Here is a 9799-nt window from a genome sequence, read left to right on the forward strand (position 1 = left end):
AGAATCTTGAGGATTCCAGAATTTTCGATTTATTGATTCCTCTATGAAGCTTTTCAACTAGGGTTGCCAAACCCGCTGGTTTGCCAGGGGTCCCCCGTTTTTTTTGGGAGGGGGTTTCTACCAGATGGCCAGCGGGGGAAGCCCCACCCCCAACACCCACCCTTCTCTCTCCCTTTAAGTGTGTGGAACCTGTGTTTCCTCCCAAGCCCGGAGTGCCAGCTTCGTGCTCTTAAAAGGGAAATGCGGCTGCTCTTAAAGGGGAAACGGCAGCTCCTGCATTTAAAAGGGAAATACCGGTTCCTTTAAGGGCAGGGAACTGCCGTTTCTGGAGATCCGACGCACGGGTGGGTGGGGGCAGCGGACGTCCCCAACGTGACATCATCACGTCGGGGATGCCCCACCCCCTCCAGGAACGCCCCCAAAGTCCGCCGCTGGGGGTGGAAGATGGACTTGGCAACCCTATTTTCAACTGAAACTATCTATATAGGACAGTAGATGTATTTGTGTATTTGTTGAAGAAACTGAAGAAATGGAAAATGAAAACGGTCTGAACCAGCAACATTCTGGAACCCAGTCTCTGTGACATTATGACACACCAGCTCTAGTAATAGTTACTTTATCGACTTTCAGCCTCTAAGCATACCTCCAGTGGGAAGCTTCTTAAGTACTTTTGTGGCTAAATCAGAGGTGTCAGAAATAGGACAAAGAGGATGCTTTGGAAAGGACATGTTTTGCCGGCTGTCCTAAGCATACTTAGGATTATAGCCTTAGAAAGACCGAGGGAAGCTTTAATGAGTTAATATGACAGACAGGCTGCCTCCAGAAATGTGGTGATCTCATTGCAGACCCTTCTCTGACCCTGAGAACTGACAGTCAAGAAGCTGACCTTGTAATGACTCTGCCTCACCACAGCTTATAAACAGGAGATATTCACAATGTGCTCCAATGTCTGCCCTCTTCACAGACTCCATTGACCTTGTTCCAAATGCGGGGAAAAACGTTCCCGAAGGTTGATAAATCACAGCAGACTTTTATCAGAGCACACAGATCAAATCAGAGTTCTCTGCATTTCTAAACCTTGTTTTTTAATAACACACACACAAATACTAAAGTTATATATCGCAAAGTTAGCAGTGAAAACAATGGTTCCATCTTGTCTTGCAAACTTCAGGGGGGGGATTGGATGGGAAAAGGACTTCTACACCACATCATCTTGATTTTAGTCCAACTTTACGGTTTTCTGTTGTTTTGCTGTATTCCTGGAAAGATCGTACTCAAAGTGGAAAAGTACAGCTCTTTGGACCTCTACATCCATGTCAGCACCATTTGTCCTCACTGTTCCCTCAAGCCCATGATTTGCCCCCCTCCAACACCACCACTGGTGGACTTTTTGCCATTTTGAAAAATGTGGCAGCTACTACAGTTCCATAGTGTTAAAACACCGATAAAGGAATTATAATTCTACCCTATTTTACACGGTTATTGTCATTTGTAAGGCTCATAACAAGATTATGTAAAGCACTTTGAGCCGTGAAAGCACAAGAGAAATGCTAAATACTATAGTCCAAGTAATCAGAGTTACTAAATTTATTTGAGTGGCAGTTATTTTGTAATGTGTAAGCAGTTCTACTCTGGGATTAAACATTCTATTAAACATGAAGGGTTTAAAAAAAACAAAACAGGAAAATGTTGTCCTCAGTCTGCTTATCAACTTACCCTGCTTCAGAAGCTGCTGTTGGACAAGTTATTTCAGAGTTAATGAACCCAGATATACAGTTGTGAAGGAGGGCTGGTGCTTAGTCATAAGAACAGAAGTTCGACAAGTGGCCGAGAATGTTGCTATTTTCTCTCTCTGGGCAAGGGGGGGTTGCCAGCTCCAAGTTGCGAAGCTCCTGTTGCTTTGGGAGCAGAGGCGGGGAAAGGTGGTATTTGGGGAGGAGCTCAGCGGAGATGTGGTGCTGTTGATAGAAGCCCACCCTCTGAAGCCACCCTTTTCTCCAAGGAAACTGATCTCTGTAGTCTGGGGAGCAACTGAAATGGGTTGCTCTCCAGTGGGTGGGTGGGTGGGTGGCAACTCCAATGGGTGGGTGTGGAGAAATAAGTAAAATCCTGTGTGTAATGTTATCAAATATCCATGAAGAGCATAAATGATAGCTATGTATAAAAGGGCTAATGCTTAACGCTAAAAACTTGTAACATCATTAGGTCAATGTGATGTGGTTTGACTTCAGTGAGGGAAGGAAGCCTGCAGAGTAGTGGGACTACAGTCAGCCTGATCAGTCGTGGAGTTGGTGCCTAGTTACTGTTGCTAGGAGAGTGGTTTCTCTCTCTGAGGTTTTCAGTGGAGAAGAAGATATTGGATTTGTATCCCACCCTTCACCACCCGAAGGAATCTCAGAGCAGCTTACAATCTCTTTTCCCTTCCCCTCCCCACAACAGATATCCTGTGTGGTAGGTGGGGCTGAGAGAGCTCTTTTGAGAACTGTTCCTGAGAGAACAGCTCTGAGAGAACTGTGACTGACCCAAGGTCACACCAGCAGCTGCATGTGGAGGAGTGGGGAATCAAACCTGGTTCTCCCAGATTAGAGTCCATGCTCCTATCCATTACACCAAACTGGCGCTCTCTGAGTCACACTCATATTTATATGTAATGGAAGGATTCACAATGCGTCTGTAAAATCACTTACATAGTGGGTGATTTAATCAATTTTAATTAGCCTTTTACATATATCTTTGTTCCAGTGTCTTCAGTGGGCAATCGTGAAGCACACCAGTGCTCTTCTGCTCATGACCATGGTACATGGAGAAGCAGCAGCTCCGGCCTCCCCCTCCCCTGTGCCATTTCCATGACCTCAAACCGCTGCATGAAGCTGCTATGGATTCTCAGTCGATTGAACAAAATTACCCAGAACCATGTAAATAACATGATTTTCTCAGCGGAGTCAGTAGCAGCTCCACAGGGCAGACTGAAGAAATGAAAACATGACAGAGGCGGGGAGGTTGAATCCTTTGTTAAAATTATTGTCTCTATTCAATTTATATCCCACCTTTCTCCCCAAATGGGGACCCAAAGCGGTTTATGACATTCTCCCCGGTTCCATTTCATCCTCACAACAAAGGCCAAGAGTGCGTAACTGGACCAAGGTCACCCAGTGAGCTTCCGTGGCAGAGCAGGGGTCCAACGCTGCGACTCCCAGATCCTCATCAGACACTCTAACCACCAGCTCCGTGCCAGCCCCCTGCACACCATGGGGGCAAGCGGGAAAGGGGCAGTGTGCATCTGGGAGGCACCAAGTCCCCATTAGCATACCCAAGGCAAAGTCCTCCTGTCACCGCCCCACCCCCGACAAACACCCTGACTTTGGAGCTTGGAAGGCAGCGCAAGGTGGGGATGGATGCGGGTGGTGGAAAGGGCTGTCAAGTCGCCGCTGACTTACGGCGACCCTCTTGGGTCTTCAGGACAAGAGGTGAGCAGAGGTGGCTTGCCACTGCCTGCCTCTCCATAGCAACCCTGGACTTGCATGGTGGATTCTCATCTAAGTACTAATCAGGGATGACCCTGCTTGGCTTCCAAGAGCTGACAAGATTGGGCTATCCTGGGTCATCCAGGAAAGGGCATGGAGGCCAGATAAAGGGAAATGGGCCATTTGAATCCTGTTAGGGGAGGAAACTACCGTAGCCACCTCCTTTCATTACAGTAACACTAAAGAAAAACAATAAGGTGTACCTGCATAACAGATGTTTCAGTTAAATATTCGTATCATCCTTTTAAATGTTTAATTCTTTAATAAACGTGTTTGTGTTTCGTTCTTATCCTTTGGTCTCAGTTTCTATTTATCCTATGCCTAGCTGAAACCAAACTGCCAGGGGTAAATAAGTGTATGTTAAGGTTTGGGGAAATACTGGGAGAGGAAAACAAACAAAGGTAACCTGTAGAAATGGAAAAGACTGAATTCTCCTCATGGTGGTAATGTAGCCAAGGTGTGGGCCAAATACAATTAAAAGTGACCCCCACATACATACAAATCACCACAGAGGGTTTGGGATCTGTTATACTGATTGTGTGTGGAAGAATACCGTTTTTCATGGTCAATTTATATTCATCTGTGCATGTAAGTGCTGGCCTGTGTTTTCACATTCATCCAGAGTGCACCATACAGCCATGGCATTTAGAAAAGGTTTCTGAGCTTTGTGGGAATTGCAGCTAACCTTGTAAAGATTTTGGATGAAAGTCTCTTGTATAGTCATAAGCGTAGAGACTTCAAACTTCTGCATTCCCTAAAGAGAAGTTTTTTCTTTAATGGCACCTTTACATTTTATTTCAAAACCTTCCACTACCGGCAAGAAAAGTATTGTCATTTCCATCTGCCTTTATTTGCAATGTGTTTTCACTTTTTAAATGTTATCACTGCAGTCAATATTCTTATATGAAACATCTTGATGCGTTGCACATGTATGCTTTTTCCTCCTTGCATTATCTCTTTAAGCTATCATCTGCGTATTGCAATAGAATTGCCAAGTGTAGCCTCCATTGTTTCCAAGCTGCCAGAACGGAAAGTTGAAAAGGGCAGTGAGTCAGTTTCAGTGTGCTTCTCCATATTCATTCCTTGCTGGAAAACTAGCTTGGGAGGTTTCCTCCAGCTAGATTTGCAGCCTTGCCTTTCCACCCAGGGCAGCTGAGGAACATCAACGTTGCGTCAACGCAAAACAGAGATGTGAAGGCTAGCACTTCCCTTGTGGCAGGCAGCCAAAGGCTTTGCTACATGTTAGAAAGCCTCACCTGAGGACTTTGTACCTGATGTGTGGTTTGGGGTGTTGTGCCTCCCAGATTTGTGCTCATGAGCACCACCATGGGCAGAGAGAAGCAGCTCCAGCCTTCCCACCCCAAATAGGTTTCACATCTTCAAACTGAGATGGAGCTGCTATTGGCTCCGCTGTGAAAATACAATGTCATCTATCAACAAGCATGAGACTTCTCAATACCTAGCGAGGCACTGAGCCTTTCCAGTGGTTACAGTAAGGATGAGAAACAAAGAGCTGTCCACGGACCTCCCATCCGCTGAAGTAGTTCTCTCTGTTGCCAGCTGACAAATGAGAGACTGCTCTCCAGGCCCGTAGCTACCACGGGGCCCATGGGGCTGGCCCCTAGTGGTTTTATGGGCCTCCCTCCCTGAGCCTTGGCTCCCCCCCCCGATTGCCTGTCAGCAGGGAGGACGAGGACAACACAAGCAGCAGAGGCAGTGAGTACCGACCTGCCAGAAGCAGGTAAGCCCAGCCAGGCAAGATGAAGAGGCAAGTGGGCGCACCAATTTGCCCACATGCTGCAGCTTTGTAGCCAGCCCAGCCACTGCACAGCCCACCTCTCCCGGCCCCAGGAGGAAGCTGAGGGTGGAAGTCAGCCTGCACCTGGTCCGGTGACGCAGGAAGGGGCACTGGGGCTCCTTGGGGAGGGAGGGAATCAGACACTGTACAGGGAAGGGCAGCCCTTGCTGGGGAGGAGGGAAGTTCCCCCCAATTTAATTAGCTTGCAGGGCCCCCCCAAGGCCCCCTCATAAAAAAATCCCAGCTACAGGGCTGCTGCTCTCTCTGATAAGGCTGTTAAATACATGAAAACTTTAAACAACTTTCTTTCCTGTAGTCTTTATTCGTGATTCAGACCCCAAGGTTGTGGGTAGGGTTCTTCGTATGTACTGGGGGTTGGAGTATCCTGCTCCCACTTTCCACCATAGAACTTTATGCCTCCTGGAAAGTCATTCCTGGATGACCCTCTGTAGCCAGTAGTTGGTATGGTGCAAAGGCTTCAGTTGAAAGGGGAGATCAGCAAAGAGATTATCTCTTTTTGCGTGTACATGAGCTATAACCCACCCGCAGCTTCCTCAATATGTGTACACAAATTATGCATTTATGAGGAATGGAGAGAATTGGAATACGTAGCCAGACGTCTGAGACAGCTGGGTGAGCATCTTCCCCACCTCTTTGGGGGCTCTGACACTTAGCCTATGGCAGTGATGGCAAACGTTTTAGAGACCGAGTGCCCAATCTGTGACTCAAAACCCACTTATTTATTGCAAAGTGCCAACACGCAATTTAACCTGAATACTGAGGTTTTAAAACAACTCATACATTAACTTAAGATGATCCAAACAAAGTAAGGAAAGCAATCCCAAATGCTTTCATTTACTTAAAACTATTTGGCAGAGAATTCGACACTTTAATGATGGTCTGGGGCGATGGCATGCGTGCCCACAGAGAGGGCTCTGAGTGCCACCTCTGGCACCCATTGCCATAGGTTCGCCCACCACTGGCCTAGGGCTTGTGTTCCGCAGCCCCCTGCTAGACAAGAGATGTGGAGTGTCTTAAGTGATCTCATCATCATCAGCTTCAGCTAGCTGGTTGAGAGACTTTGCTGCCCAGACTTTGGCATGGGAGGGAGAGGCATTTGCCATCTTGTTTTCTCCCTGCTCAACTCTTTGCCCGTGGAGCCTGGTCTTGGGCGACCGTGCCGGACCGGAGTACCTTGGATTGCTGACAGAGAGTGTTGGAGATCTTGATTAATACGGCTGCTATTCTGGATTGGGTTCTTTAAGCAATGTCTTGTGAGCATAACGTTTCTTTTCCTGAAAGAAGAGATTTTGCATCCTGTTGGCTCGTTTATTTAAGAAATTTTTATGCTGCCTCTTCAGAGCTGTTCAAGGTGGCTTCGCAAATGAAACAATAAAGCAGAACCAACTCGGACAATGAAACAAGTCAGTCGAACAAATCACACACATCAAAAAACCAAATAAAACATCACAAGCCAGTAGGATGAATAAAGGAAAAACAGAGCTACCAAAAAAAAAAAAAGCCAGTTAAAAATTAAACTTCCAACAGTATTTTGTTTATTGAAATTATATTTTGGTATTTTTAAAAGCCACTTTAGGCCCCATGGGGGGAAAAGGTAGGGTAAAAATGCCTAAATAAATAAATGTACTTCCAAGGATGTGCATACACCATAGAGAAATCCTAATACTCCATGGCTTTTAATTTCCTTGTCATTGGTTCCGTTCAGACATATTCATGACACCCTTGAATAGTGAGGCCAAAGCCTTAGGACTGTGCTTTGCCCAGCTCACGCAAGATACTGGTTCCAGGTGTGGGTGCTCCTGAGACCCCATCCCTGCCCCTCCACAATGCATAGAGGGCCGAGTGTTTAAGGAAGCAGGTGAACCTTACACATGTGGCCATTCTTTGCTTGTGCAGTTGAAGCCAGTGATACTTCATCTAGTCACACCAGTTGACAATTTGAGCCAAGAATCTGACAGAGCACAGAGCAATCCATCCCATTCAGTTTTAATTACGGGGGGCGGGCGGGATATGATTTCAACAATGTTAAGTCAAGCTTCATAAATTAAGCAGGCTAGCACTCATCACATTCAGCTCATGAAACGAATGGTCTTTCACCCACACCATCATGCACGAATCATAAAGAACCTTCTGCATCTCTAGGTGTTACAGAAAGGCTTATTTCAACTTGGTGTGGCATGTGTTTGAGCCAGCAAATCTTCCGCAGCGTCAGCCCCAGGGGGATGTTAATGTCACACCGTAAAACTGTGTGAAGATATACAACACACCACAGCAACACTTTTAACTACAGAAGTTCCTTTATAATGACATAAATAGATGGCTTGAAGATTCTCACTGTGGTGTGGCTTGATAGCAGCAGCTACTTATCTTCTTTGTTCTGTGGGTGTTTTTAGGAATGCGTCTTTTACTATCAATATATGTATCTACGCTTAATATCAACCTGCCACGCTACAAGGTAAATCTGGCCTGTTTCCATCACAGCTTCAGTACAACATATTAGCTGACTAAGTCAGTGGAAACCAGTTGCTTGACAAGAATCAAGGAATCCTGACTTTAGGAACTGGGAAGTTGGCTGTGGTGGGTTGGCGTGTGATGGAAAGGTTGGCGCCCCTCAGCTAAACAGATGGTTGTGTTACATAGTTTACGGCCAAGCAATCAAAAGATACCCATTTTATGACCTGTGAAGCAACTTAAAAATTATTTTTGTGATTTCATAGGGTTATTGATAGACCTGTAAGAAATGAATGATTATTTTGTAAAATCTTGTTCACTGGATAAAGTCCTATGAATGAAGTTGACCAAGCTTTATTTTATAACACTGAATTTCTGTGTGCAGGGTTGCCAGCCTCCTAGTGGGGCCTGGGGAATCTCTCAGGATTATAAGGAATAATGCTGTGGGAATTTCCCGGTTGTATTTTTACCATAGAGAGCTGGGAAATTCCTAGAGTGCTGCCGTGATGTCACTTTTGGATACGTAACTGCAAGTGACATCACCCTGCCCTGCCCCCAAAGCTCTGGGTGGTTGCCAGCAGATAGAAGAAAGCTGACAACCCTAGGATGCAATGTATGTAATAATAATAATAATATTAATAATAATGATGATGCTTTCAATTTATTAATCGTTTTCCCCACAAGTGGGCTCAAAGTGATTTACAGTTACACTTTTAGACAAGGGACTAACAATGTTTCAAAGGGGATAGGAAAGACAACATACTTCATCTAGTCTTCATCTAGTCACACCAAGACCATTATATGGTTTCACAGTGTATTCCTTATCTTGGTGGCAACCCTAGATAGTTTGTACATTGATTCGAATTATTGTTGCTTTAATAATAGCCCTGTTCCTGTGATTTTGATAGCAAATTGATTCTCTCTCTCTCTCTCGGCATAATTCAACCAGTATTAAACACGTTCATGGGGAGAGCAGTATAGAAGCTTAATGAAACAAACAGCAAATAAATAAATAATAAAAACACACTGATTTCAAGGTGTTAATTTGCTAAGCCAGATTGTCACGGGGAAAAGTCTGGCCTGCATCCAGTGGTTCCCAGGTCAGTGTGCTAAGAACGACCCGTGAACAATGGGCTGCTTCTGTACAGAGATGATTCTCTGTACGGTTCTTTTTGGCAACCAAACAGTCACACACGTTTTCCTCTCACTTTTCTTGCATCAGCCCCCCATGGCTGCCACTTCCTCATGCCAGTGGAGGATTTTTCCCCAGGCTTTTTAACAAATATCACTATAGTACTATAGTGTTATAATAAATCTTTTGCAACAATCTCCTAGTTTGAGCTTTTTAAAAACTGTAAGCCTTGAGCTCTTTGGAGTGTGGAGTTGATATGATGAGAAATGTGCAGTACCTTTCCCCTTATAACTTTGCAACCAAAAGAGCCAAATTGTTCCTTTAAAAGCTTCACTCCCACAACAAGAGTTGAAGGTAGAGCTCAAACAAGGATGAGTTCCCATCAGCCACTCCCCTGTATTTTGTTCTGAAGCTTTAAAATGCAAGGAGTGTCATGATGCAGCTTCCAGTGAACGGAATATAATGCGTGTGCATTGTTTTGTGAATTAAGCCAAACTCAGGAGGCCAAGGCCAAATACTTCTCTCCTCCAGGAACGTTCCACATTATTCCCACTGATGTCGTTTGGAGACATTCCAGAATTATATTGTGAAAGAGGGCTGGGATTTCTGCACAAAGAGGAAGGTCAATAGCACGGGCTGTTGAATTTAATACAGGAAGGCCAGATTTATTTCTGGGCTCAAAACTGCAGACATTCCTTGAGATCTGAAGAAGTATAGTTCATTTGCAGCTTTCCTGAGGCTCCTGCCTTTAAAACTGCACAAGTGATTCCTTCAATCACAATTTCCCATGTTTTAATTTTACAACTGGAAAACAGTGAGCTGCATACCTGACAGGAAGCTGCACTCCTTGACTTGGAGGTCTTACCCGCCAGT

The sequence above is a fragment of the Gekko japonicus genome, unplaced genomic scaffold (genome assembly GCF_001447785.1).
Source record: "Gekko japonicus isolate JY-2015 unplaced genomic scaffold, Gekko_japonicus_V1.1 scaffold487, whole genome shotgun sequence".
In the NCBI taxonomy this organism is placed as follows: domain Eukaryota; kingdom Metazoa; phylum Chordata; class Lepidosauria; order Squamata; family Gekkonidae; genus Gekko; species Gekko japonicus.